The following is an 11,625-nucleotide window of genomic DNA, read 5'->3' on the forward strand; positions in this document are numbered from 1 at the left end:
ATAGGGATAAAGATGGGCAAACACTGGAAGAGGAACAAGAACCTCGGGAGAACCGTCATTTTGACGGACTGCACTCTACCCGCCAACGATAGCGGCACCATGTCCCACCTTTTAAATTCCTCCTCCATCTGCTCCACCAGCCTGGTAAAATTAAGCTTATGGAGAGTCCCCCAACTCCTGGCCACCTGCACCCCCAGATATCTGAAACTCTTCACTGCCCTCTTAAACGGGAGCCTCACAATTCCCTCCTCCTGATCTCCCGGGTGTACTACAAATACCTCGTTCTTGCCTAATTTTAACTTATAGCCCGAGAAGCCCCCAAATTCCGCTAACAGCTCCATCACCCCCGGCATTCCCCCTTCTGGGTCCGCCACAGGCAACAGCAGGTCGTCCGCATACAGCGATACCCGATATTCCTCCCCACACCGCACCAGACCCCTCCATCTCCCTGCTTCCCTCAACGCCATAGCCAGAGGTACAATCGCCAGCGCAAAGGGCAAGGGGGACAGGGGGTACCCCTGCCTGGTCCCACGGTAGAGCCTAAAGTACTCCGATCTCCTTCCATTTGTAACTACACTCGCCATCGGAGCCGCGTAGAGCAGCCTCACCCATTTGATGAATCCCTCCCCAAATCCGAACCGTTCCAACACCTCCCACAGGTACCCCCACTCAACTCTATCAAACGCTTTCTCTGCATCTAGCGCCACCACTATCTCCGCCTCCCCCTCCACTGCCGGCATCACGATAACATGTAGCAGTCTCCGCACATTTGTGTTGAGCTGCCGTCCCTTGACAAATCCTGTCCGATCTTCGTCTATCACCCCTGGCACACAATCCTCTATCCTGGTGGCCAGGATCTTCGCCAGCAACTTGGCGTCAACATTGAGGAGCGAGATAAGCCTGTATGATCCAAACTGCAAGGGGTCCTTATCCCGCTTTAGGATCAGAGAGATCAGTGCCCGCGACATTGTCGGGGGCAAACCCCCCCCCCTCCCATGCCTCATTGAAGGCTCGCACCAACAGGGGGCCCACCAGATCCGCATACTTTTTATAAAATTCCACCGGGAACCCATCCGGCCCCGGGGCCTTACCTGACTGCATTTGTCCAATCCCCCTGACTAGCTCCTCCAACTCTATCGGCGACCCAGCCCCTCTTGAACCCGTGGGAAACATAGCCTGTTCATGAAGCTCTCCATCCCCCCTCTCCCCATCGGAGGTTCCGACCGGTACAGTTCCTCGTAGAAGTCCCTAAAGACCCCGTTTACTTCTGTCCCCTTCTGCACTACATTCCCACCCCCATCCGTCACTCCACCAATTTCCCTAGCCGCATCTCGCCTACGGAGCTGATGCGCCAACATCCTGCTCACCTCTCCCCATACTCATATACCGCGCCCTGCACCCTCCTCCACTGTGTCTCCGCCTTTCTGGTGGTCAACAAGTCAAATTTGGCCTGAAAACTACGCCGTTCCCCCAGCCACCTCTCCTCCGGTGCCTCCGCGTATCTCCTGTCCACATCCAGGAGCTCCTCCACCAGTCTCTCCCTCTCCTTCCTCTCCCTCCTTTCCCCATGGGCCCGGATGGAGATCAGCTCCCCCCGGATCACTGCTTTCAGAGCCTCCCAGACCATCCCCACCCGGACCTCCCCTCGTGTCATTGGTATCAAGATACCCCTCAATACTGCTCCGGACCCTCCTACACACCTCCTCATCAGCCAGCATCCCCACATCCAGGCGCCAGAGCGGGCGCTGGTCCCACGCCTCCCCCATCTCCAGATCAACCCAGTGTGGAGCATGGTCTGAAATCGCTATGGCCGAGTACTCGGCATCCTGCACCCTCGGGATCAATCCCCTGCTCAGGACGAAAAAATCTATTCAGGAATAAGCCCTATGGACATGAGAGAAAAAGGAATACTCCCGCGCTCTCGGTCTCCCAAACCTCCAGGGATCCACCCCTCCCATCTGGTCCATGAATCCCCTCAGTACTTTGGCCGCCGCTGGTCTCCTACTCGTCCTTGAACTGGACCGGTCCAGTGGGGGATCCAGCACTGTATTAAAGTCTCCCCCCATGATCAGGTCCGAAATGCGGCCCAACAAGCGCCTCATGAAGCCAGCATCATCCCAATTCGGGGAATATACATTAACCAGCACCACCTTCTCTCCCTGCAGCCTACCCGTCACCATAATATATCTGCCCTCCTTGTCCGACACCACCTCAGCCGCCTCGAACGCCACCCTCTTTCCCACCAGAATCGCCACCCCCCGGTTCTTCGCGTCCAAACCTGAGTGAAAAACCTGCCCCACCCACCCCTTCCTCAGATGAACCTGGTCCGCCACCTTCAAGTGGGTCTCCTGGAGCATAGCCACGTCCGCCTTCAACCCCTTCAGATGAGAAAATACCCTAGTTCTCTTAACCGGCCCATTCAGCCCCCTCACGTTCCAGGTAATCAGCCGGATCAAAGGGCAACCCACCCCCCTACCCCGCCAGCTAGCCATAGCTTATCGACTGCTCACCCCAGGCCAGCTCGCCTCGCCCGACCCGTTCCCCATGGCGATAATGCCTCTCCTCTACCCCCCCGGCCCACACCAGCTCCTTCCTGGCCATTCCAGCAGCAACCCGGTATACATTCTTGCCTTTCAAGGAGATTCTAGATCGACTCTGGTTTCCTGTCGTTAATTTTAAGACGAGCAATGGCTTTCCGTACTCACCATGCTGCTCACCAAAACCCTCCAATTGGAATATCTTATCAACATATAGAGTCAAAGAATGAGACAGCACCCCCCACATACCTGGGATGAGAGACTTTAGTTGTCATTCACTGAAATCACCGTGCACCCTTTTTAGTATAGTTTAATATAATTTCCTTACTTTTGTCCTCGTATTCTTTTATTAAAGTCAAGCACATAATTTTTTCCCCCCAAAAGAAACAGCCTTCTCATTTTCTCCTGCCAACTTCTGCTTCACTTTAAAACTGTAACACTGAAACAATTAGCTTCCGATTGGTTCCTCTTCCGACCAAAATGCTTCACTTATCTGGCTAAATTTGAATCGGCCCATTTCAGTACATTTCCTCCTGAAATCTGTTCAATATTCTCAATATTTACGCATGCTGAGTTTCACATCATCTGGAAATTTTGAAATTATGCCCTACATACCCAGATACAGGTTATTTTTAATGTGACAACAGAAAGAGCAGTGGCCCAAAAACTTATTCCTGAACACCACTATACACCTCCCTCCAGAAGACTCTAATTTTTCTATCCTTTGCAAATTTTGCGCCCGTACAGCTAGTGTATTTAATCCCTGGCCGTGGATTTTGCAAACAAGCGTGTGATACTTTGTCATTAGGTATTGAAAGTCCGCACACACACACACACATCAACTGCAGTACCCTTCGTCAACTAGCTCCTTTCTTCCAAGAACTACATCGAGTACGCTTTGTTGTTGTGCAATTGTATATCAACCTTGCCCTCCACACCTACCAACAGTCTGTCCTTTACAACATTCTTGCCTTTCAAGGAGATTCTAGATCGACTCTGATTTCCTGTCGTTAATTTTAAGACGAGCCATGGCCTTCCATACTCACCATGCTGCAACCACTTGATGCAACAGTCAAGAAAGCCCAGCAACATCTCTACTTCCTGCGGAAGCTAAAGAAATTTGGCATGTCTGCATCGACTCTCACAAACTTCTACAGATGTGCCGTAGAGAGCATCTTATCTGCTACATCACAGCTTGGTATGCCAACTGCTCTGCCCAAGATCGCTAGAAACTGCAGAGTGTGGTGAACTCAACCCAACGCATCACAAGCTTGCCACCTGCACTTTGATTCTGTCTACACCTCCCGTTGCCTCAGGAAGACAGACAGAATTATCAGAGACCCCTCCCACCCAGGCTTTGCCTTCTTCCAGACCCTTCCATCAGGAAAATACAGAAGTCTAAAGACCCACACATCCAGACATAGGAACAGCTTCTTCTCCACAGCTACTAGACTCCTCAATGACTCTCCCTTGGACTGATCTGTTCCCCGTAAAAACACTATTCACGACGTCCTATGCTGCTCTTGCCAATGTATTTGCTTTGTTTGGCCCCTTGTTCCGCACTGTAACCAATCACAGTTTGTCGATTTACCATTTGTCAATGTACTCTGTCGATTATTTTTTTTGTCTACTATATACGTTCCCTTGGCTGCAGAAAAATACTTTTCACTGTACTATGAATCAAATCAAATAAATCAAATCATATATACCATACTTCCTCAATAAGTTGGGTCTCTTTAAAGTCAATGGCCAATGGCAGTGAAAAACAGCGACATATTTCCAATCAGGATGGTGCGTGACGTGGCAAGGAACCTGCCCGTTTGCGTGCTGAGATGCATTTGCTGCCCTTATTCTTCAAAGTAGTAGAAGTTGTAGATTTGGAGGGTGCTGTCAAAGGATCCTTGGTGAATTGCTGCAGTGAAACTTGCAGATGGAACACACTTCTGCCACTGTGCATCAGTGGTGGATGGGATGCCAATAAAATGGGTTGCTTTGTCCTGGATGGTGTCAAGCTTATTGCGTGTTGTTGGAGCTGTACTCATCCCGGCAGAGATGACTATTCCATCATACGTCTGCCTTGTGGACAGGCTTTTGGGAGTCAGCTGGCGAGTTACTCTCTGCAGACTTCCCAGTCTCCTGTCCGCTCTTGCAGACACAGTATTTCTATGGCTGGTTCAGTTCAGTTAATGGTTAAAGATAACCAACCCCCAGGACGTTGATGATGGGGGATTCCGCTATGGTAATGCCACTGAACATTAGGGGAAATGGTTGGATTCTCTCTTGCTGGAGATGGTCATTGCTTCACACTTGTGCGATGTTACTTGCCACTCGTCAGCCCAAGCCTGGATATTGTTCAGGTCTTGCTGCGTTTGGACATGAACTGTTTCAGCATCCAAGTCATCGCGAATGATGTTGAACATTCACAGCGAATAACCCCACTTCTGACATTATGATGGAAGGAAGGTCACTGTGAAATAGCTGAAGATGGCTGGGCCTAGGACACTACCCTGAGGAACTCTTGCAGTGATGTGCTGGGACTGATGATTGACCTCCAACAACCATAGTCATCTTCATTTGTGCTAGGTATGACTCCAACCAGGCTTTCGCCTGATTCCTATTGACTCCAGTTTTGCTCCAGTTTCTTGATGCCAAACTCAGTCAAATGCTGCCTTGATGTCAAAGGCAGCAAGTGAATCACATCTCACCGTTGCAGTTCAGCCTTTTTGTCCATTTTTGAACCAAGGATGTAATGGGGTCAGGAGCAACAGAACCCAAATTGGGTTTCAGTGAGCAGGTTATTGCTAAGCAAGTGCCACTGATAGCAATTTGATGACCCCTTTCATTACTTTACTGATGATCGAGCGGTAATTGGCCAGATTGGATTTGCCCTGCTTTTTGTGTATGGGACATGCCTGGGCAATTTTCTACACTGCCAGGTAGATGTCAATGTTGCAGCTGTACTGGAACAGTTTGACTCAGGACGCAGCAGTTTTGGAGCACAAGTCTTTAGTACAATTTCTGGAATATTTTTAGGACCAATAGCCTTGTCAGTGTGCCTTCATCCATTTCTTGATATCACGTGAAGTGAATTGAAGGCTGGCATCTATGATGCTGGGGACTTTTGGGCAAGTGCTCAGTGACAGCAAAGAAGTGGTGATATTAGCTACAAGTCACGATGGTGTGTGCCTCAGAGAGGAATATGCAGGTGTCCCTCAACTGTTAAAAATATGTGCCAATATCTTAAAGGCCAGGTATGATGTAATGAGCTTTGGTTAGCAACATCCATATATCATAAAATTAATTCTGACAAGAAATAGGCCTCCTCTCAATGGATTAATCCAGTGATGTTACAATATCCTTGACAGTGCAATTCAATAAAATATTGTCCATCATAATGGAGGATAATTGAGGAGGTCTGGAAAAATAGATCTGCATAGGTCGAATGGCTTTGGGCAGCCAGACACAAGCTGATTCATGTTAGAACTTCTGAGGCATACTACGTTGGTTCTATGTATCTTTGGTTACATTTGAACCAATTTCCCAATTGAAAATTAACATACACAAATATCAGTATCTCACAATCCAATCAAGTACGCTCTACTTACTTCGCTCAGAAAATAGAAAGCTAGTTTCACATGGAATTATATATTTCCCTTGCAGGTTTAATTTTCTTACCCAATGCCAGCAAAGTCAAGAATCAACAGGTCAGCAAAATGAGAGGTGTAGTCAAGAGATTAATGCTGCAAACTACTGCGTGTGTTGACCAGCAAATTCTGAAATTTGTGGAGAACTGACCTATGTTTTCAAATCTGGATTACTTAAAAAGAGTCATCCAGACTCGAAACGTTAGCTCCGTTCTCTCTCCACAGATGCTGTCAGATCTGAGATTGTCCAGCATTTTCTGGTTTTGCTCCTGAATTTAATATCTGATTTACCGTTAAAAATAGTACAAATTAAGATCTGGCTCTATTTTTCTTTCCCTCAGGTGAATAAAAAGCTCCCCTGGCAAAACAGTTTCTCGCTCCACTGACGCTGGGGAGACCTGCCAGCATTTTGTTTACAATTCCCAGAAAACGGCTTACAATTATAGGCCATGTTTAACAGAGCTATAAACGCTTCACAAGACAGCAACAAACAAAACCTGATACCGAGCCCCATTAGCAGATATTGGGGCAGGCAGTGATTAGTTTTAAGGATTATTTTAAAAAGATAAAATAGAGTCCAGCAGGTGAAGACATTCAAGAGCTTGCGTTCTAAGCACCTACCAGCACAGAGACACTGACTGACGATGGAGCAATTCACAGGAATGCTGAAAAAGCTAGTGACAGAAACCTCGATTACTCAAGAGGGTTTGTAGTCTGAAGAAAATTATAGAGACAGGGAGAAGCTGAGGCATGGAAGGATTTGAACAGAAAAACAGAATTTTAAAGTCAAAGCATTACTGGTGCAGGCCCTTGTCTATTGTACTCCAAGGCAGCACGGTGGCACAGCGATTAGCACTGCTGCCTCACAACACCGAGAACCTGGGTTTGTGTGGAGTTTGCACATTCTCCCCGTGTTTGCGTGGGTTTCACCCCCACAACCCAAAGATGTGCAGGGTAGCTGGATTAGCCACACTAAATTGCCCCATAATTGGAAACAAAAGGCAGCACAGTGGCACTGCTGCCTACGGTGCGGAGGACCCGGGTTCGATCCCGACCCCGGGTCACTATCCATGTGGAGTTTGCACATTCGCCCCGTGTCTGCGTGGGTTTCGCTCCCACATCCCCAAAGGTGTGCAGCGTAGGTGGATTAGCCACGCTAAATTGTCCCTTAATTGGAAAACAAATAATTGGATACTCTAAAAAAAAATTTAATTGGAGAAAAAAAATTGGGGACCCTAAATTTTAGAAAAACTCTTATTGTACTCGGGGGGGGGGGGGGGGACTGCAGGGCCCACGGTTAAAACCCAAACACAGTCAGCCCTCACACTGGGACGAACTGAGGGTGACCGAGGGACACTCTGGCCCCGTGCTCAATGTCCAGAATCGGGAAAGCAGCCAGGCCCAGTCTGCCCATCTTACTCAGACACAATGTGAAACATTCCAGCAGAGCCGCCAGCCGCGATTTCCTCACCTGGATTTCCCCGACTGAAGGGTTCGGGGGAGGCTGTCTCCTCCCTCCCGAGGCTGGTGCGGGTAGGGGGCTCGAGTCTTCCCGGAGCCGGTGCGGGGTGCCCGGGCTCGGCGACAGCGTGCTGGGAACGGAGCCGGTGCCTGCGGTTCTCCCCGATTCTCTCACTTTCTGTTCATTCCCGAGGACGCAGCTGGAGGGCGGCCCAGCCGGCACCGGGGTCACGTGCTGATCATTGTCACGTGCTGATCAGCTGACCGGGGGCACACACTCCGCTCGAGCTGGATGTGGGAGCGAGCGCGCGCGCGCGCGGGAAGAGAGACGGGTCAACCGTCAGCGCCGGAATACCGCGCCCCCCTCTCACCGCGCCCCCCCCTCCTCTCACCGCGCCCCCCCCCTCTCACCGCGCCCCCCCCCCTCTCACCGCGCCCCCCCCCTCTCACCGCGCCCCCCCCCTCTCACCGCGCCCCCCCCCCCTCTCACCGCGCCCCCCCCTCTCACCGCACGCCCCCCCCTCTCACCGCGCCCCCCCCCTCTCACCGCGCCCCCCCCTCTCACCGCGCCCCACCCCCTCTCACCGCGCCCCCCCCTCTCACCGCGCCCCCCCCTCTCACCGCGCCCCCCCCTCACCGCGCCCCCCCCTCTCACCGCGCCCCCCCTCTCACCGCGCCCCCCCCTCTCACCGCGCCCCCCCCCTCTCACCGCCCCCCCCTCTCACCGCGCCCCCCCTCTCACCGCCCCCCCTCTCACCGCCCCCCCTCTCACCGCGCCCCCCCCTCTCACCCGCGCCACCCCCTCTCACCGCGCCACCCCCCCCCTCTCACCGCGCCACCCCCCCCTCTCACCGCGCCACCCCCCCCTCTCACCGCGCCCCCCCCTCTCACCGCGCCCCCCCCTCTCACCGCGCCCCCCCCTCTCACCGCGCCCCCCCCTCTCACCGCGCCCCCCCCTCTCACCGCGCCCCCCCCTCACCGCGCCCCCCCCCCTCACCGCGCCCCCCCCCCCTCTCACCGCGCCCCCCCCTCTCACCGCGCCCCCCCCCTCTCACCGCGCCCCCCCCTCTCACCGCGCCCCCCCCCTCTCACCGCGCCTCCCCCTCTCACCGCGCCTCCCCCCTCTCACCGCGCCTCCCCCCTCTCACCGCGCCTCCCCCCTCTCACCGCGCCCCCCTCTCACCGCGCCCCCCTCTCACCACGCCCCCCCTCTCACCGCGCCCCCCCTCTCACCGCGCCCTGCCTCTCGCGCCCCGCCTCTCACCGCGCCCCGCCTCTCACCGCGCCCCGCCTCTCACCGCGCCCCCCCTCTCTCCGCGCCCCCCCTCTCACCGCGCCCCCCCTCTCACCGCGCCCCCCTCTCACCGCGCCCCCCTCTCACCGCGCCCCCCCTCTCACCACGCCCCCCTCTCATCGCACCCCCTCTCATCGCCCCCCCTCTCACCGACCCCCCTCTCACCCCCCTCTCACCGCACCCCCATCTCACCGCGCCCCCCCCTCACCGCGCCCCCCCTCACCGCGCCCCCCCTCTCACCGCGCGCCCCCCCCCCTCAACGCGCCTCCCCGCGCCCCCCCTCTCACCGCGCACCCCTCTCTCACCGCGCGCCCCCCTCTCACCGCACCCCCCCCCTCACCGCCCGCCCTCTCACCCGCCCCCCCCCTCACAGCCCCCCCCCTCACCGACCCCCCCTCTCACCGACCCCCCCTCTCACCGACCCCCCCTCTCTCCGCCCCCCCTCCCTCCGCCCCCCCTCCCTCCGCCCCCCCTCCCTCCGCCCCCCCTCTCTCTGCCCCCCCTCTCTCCGCCCCCCCTCTCCTCCGCCCCCCCCTCTCCTCCGCCCCACCCTCACCGCCCCCTCTCTCACCGCCCCCCCCTCTCAGCCCCCCTCACCACCCCCCCTCTCACCGAACCCCCCTCTCACAGCCCCTCGCCGCCCCCCTTCTCTCCGGCCCCCTCTCTCCGCCCCCCCCCTCGTCGCCCCCCTCTCTTCGCTCCCCCTCTCACCGCTCCCCCTCTTTCTCACCGCTCCCCCCTTCCTCACCGCCCCCCCTTCCTCACCGCCCCCCTTCCTCACCCGCCCCCCCTTCCTCACCGTCCCCCCTCCTCACCGCCTCCTGCCCCCCCTTCCTCGCCGTCCCCCCTTCCTCGCCGTCCCCCCTTCCTCACCGTCCCCCCTTCCTCACCGTCCCCCCTTCCTCACCGTCCCCCCTTCCTCACCGTCCCCCCTTCCTCACCGTCCCCCCTTCCTCACCCCCCTTCCTCACCGCCCCCCCCTTCCTCACCCGCCCCCCCTTCCTCACCGCCCCCCTTCCTCACCGCCCCCCCTTCCTCACCGCCCCCCCTTCCTCACCGCCCCCCCTTCCTCACCGCCCCCCTTCCTCACCGCCCCGCCTTCCTCACCGTCCCCCTTCTCACTGCCCCCCCTTCTCACCCCGCCCCTCCTTTCTCACCGCACCCCCCTTCCTCACCGCCCTCCCCCCCTTCCTCACCGCCCCCCCTTTCTCACTGCTCCCCGTCACGCCGCCCCCACCCCCCTCTGGCCCCCCCCACCCTCCCTCTGGACCCCCCACCCTCCCTCTGGACCCCCCACCCTCCCTCTCGTCCCCCCCACCCTCCCTCTCGCCCCCCCATCCTCCCTCTCGCCCCCCCACCCTCTCACCGCTCCTCTCACCCCCCCACCCTATCACCGCTCCTCTCACCCTCACACCCTCCCTCTCGCCCCCCACCCTCCCTCTCGCCCCCCCACCCTCCCTCTCGCCCCCCCCACCCTCCCTCTCGCCCCCCCCACCCTCCCTCTAGCCCCCCCCCACCCTCCCACTCGCCCCCCCCACCCTCCCACTCGCCCCCCTCACCCTCCCTCTCGCCCCCCCCCACCCTCCCTCTCCTTCCCCCCACCCTCTCACCCCCCACCCTCTCACAACCCCACCCTCTCACCCCCCCTCCACACCCTCTCACCAACCCCACCCTCCCTCTCACCCCCCTACCCTCTCGGGTGCTCTCACCCGCCACCCTCCTACCCTCTCACCCCCCATCCTCTACCTGCTCACCCCTCTTTCACCTCTCCTCTTTCACGCCCCTCACACCCCCTCTCTCTCACCGCCTCCCCACCCACTCAACCCCCCTTCTCGCCCCGACCTCATCCCCCTCTCATCCTCCACCCTCTCCCTTCTCCCTCTCATCCCCCCCACCCTCTCACCCCCCACCCTCTCAACCCCCCCACCCTCTCAACCCCCCACCCTCTCAACTGCTTCACTGGGCAAGGAATTCCATAGATTCACAACCCTTTGGATGAAGAAGTTCCTCCTAAACTCAGTCCTAAATCTACTTCCCCTTATTTTGAGGCTGTGCTGCCTAGTTCTGCTTGAAAATGAAATGAAATGCTTTCACCCGCCAGTGGAAACAACCTGCCCGCATCTATCCTATCCCCTTCATAATTTTATATGTTTCTATAAGATCCCCCCTTCATCCTTCTAAATTCCAACGAGTACAGTCCCAGTCTACTCAACCTCTCCTCGTCATCCAACCCCTTCAGCTCTGGGATTAACCGAGTGAATCTCGTCTGCACACCCTCCAGTGACAGTACGTCCTTTCTCAAGTATGGAGACCAAAACTGAACACAATACTCCAGGTGTGGCCTCACTAACACCTTATACAATTGCAGCATAACCTCCCTAGTCTTAAACTCCATCCCTCTATCAATGAAGGACAAAATTCCATTTGCCTTCTTAATCACCTGTTGCACTTGTAAACCAATTTTTTGCGACTCATGCACTAGCACACCCAGGTCTCTCTGCACAGCAGCATGCTTTAATATTTTGTCATTTAAATAATAATCCTGTTTGCTGTTATTCCTACCAAAATGGATAACCTCACATTTGTCAACATTGTATTCCATCTGCCAGACCCTAGCCCATTCACTTAACCTATCCAAATCCCTCTGCAGACTTCCAGTATCCTCGGCACTTTTCGCTTTACCACTCAT

The 11,625-nt window shown here is 56.0% G+C and overlaps 1 protein-coding gene across 1 annotated transcript in view; it reads right to left on the reverse strand.

The window, feature by feature from the left end:
- Positions 1–7,888, reverse strand: part of slc36a1 (solute carrier family 36 member 1) — a 63,119-nt gene extending 55,231 nt beyond the window's left edge. The window contains exon 1 of the mRNA XM_038796112.1: positions 7,653–7,888. The gene's annotated coding sequence lies outside the window, so the exon portion shown is untranslated. The remainder of the gene's footprint in view (positions 1–7,652) is intronic.
- Positions 7,889–11,625: the final 3,737 nt, after the last annotated feature.

The sequence above is a fragment of the Scyliorhinus canicula genome, chromosome 4 (genome assembly GCF_902713615.1).
Source record: "Scyliorhinus canicula chromosome 4, sScyCan1.1, whole genome shotgun sequence".
Taxonomy (NCBI): Eukaryota; Metazoa; Chordata; class Chondrichthyes; order Carcharhiniformes; family Scyliorhinidae; genus Scyliorhinus; species Scyliorhinus canicula.